Source organism: Aplysia californica, unplaced genomic scaffold, assembly GCF_000002075.1.
Source record: "Aplysia californica isolate F4 #8 unplaced genomic scaffold, AplCal3.0 scaffold00067, whole genome shotgun sequence".
Lineage (NCBI taxonomy): Eukaryota > Metazoa > Mollusca > Gastropoda > Aplysiida > Aplysiidae > Aplysia > Aplysia californica.
The window spans coordinates 394,517-395,730 of NW_004797337.1; positions in this window are offsets into that span (position 1 = coordinate 394,517).

Genomic DNA, 1,214 nt, shown 5'->3' on the forward strand with positions numbered 1-1,214 from the left:
ACTTTTCACACACATGCACGCATTGAATTGAATTCGTTTTTATAGTTTTAGTTTAAGTAAGAGTCTTACGGCACTTGCAACACTATTAGATCATATAAGTGCCGACCGAAGATAAGAGGTGTTAAGTTACAAACATATAAACAAGGTGAAGAGATAAGGACGAACGATGTTAGACAGGAAAGAACGAGCAAACCACGCCAGAGCACCCGCCAACCACCTGCTGTTCAACCTTTTTAAGTAGACAACACATGCTCGTACGCATACACACACACGCAAACACACACACACACACACACACACACACACACACACACACACACACACATACACATAAAAGTATGAAAAAATAATGATAGGGTTTATGATCTAAAAAGCTATATGTTTTCTAAATGGGTTTTTAACCCAATCCGTATGCCTTGAGGTCATTTTTGTATCCCCGGGGTTGTATTCTTCACATTTTAGAATACTTCTAGTACAAAGATCTCTTTGAAACTTTCAGTATGTATCACAAAATTCATTTTGACGGACTGCTATGCAAAGCGTACGGATCGGATTAACGACTAAATTTCCTCTTTGGAAAATGGGGGCACAGAGTTCCCTGCGTTGTAAGGATACGATAGTAAAACACGACGTACGAACAGGGTTAAAGACGCTCTCTTCGGACTTAAACTCTATACTTCCACAAGTGGGTCAAACACGCAATTACCAGCACCACCAGTCAGTCAAACAGTCATTTTGACATCAGGTCCTGTTTGTTTGTCTGTTTGTTCGCTTGTTTGTTTTCTTGAGTAGAGAGAAGCCCATCGACACAATGGTGGTCACAATGCTGGGAAAAGTAAGACAGACAGACAGACAGACAGACAGACAGACAGACAGACAGACAGACAGACAGACAGAAACAACAGAGGGAACGTAAAGAAGTAGGACATGCCACTGGCACCCTCCAACCACCCACCACACGAGGTCGGCCTCATCGAAAGAATGTGAAGGGGGAAAAATAGAGAAGAAAGCCGATCAACTGAAATAATTGCCCGGTTTAGAATTTACGGCGCTACTAACCCCATACTGGTCATGTCAGCACCAGGAGGCTGATTAGATTACAGCAGAGACCCGTCTCTGATTATCAAAACACTGGGCAGAAAGTAGAGCAAACCAAAACATAGAGAAGGAGAGAGAGAGAGTGAGTGAGAGAGAGAAAGAGAGAGAGAGAGAGA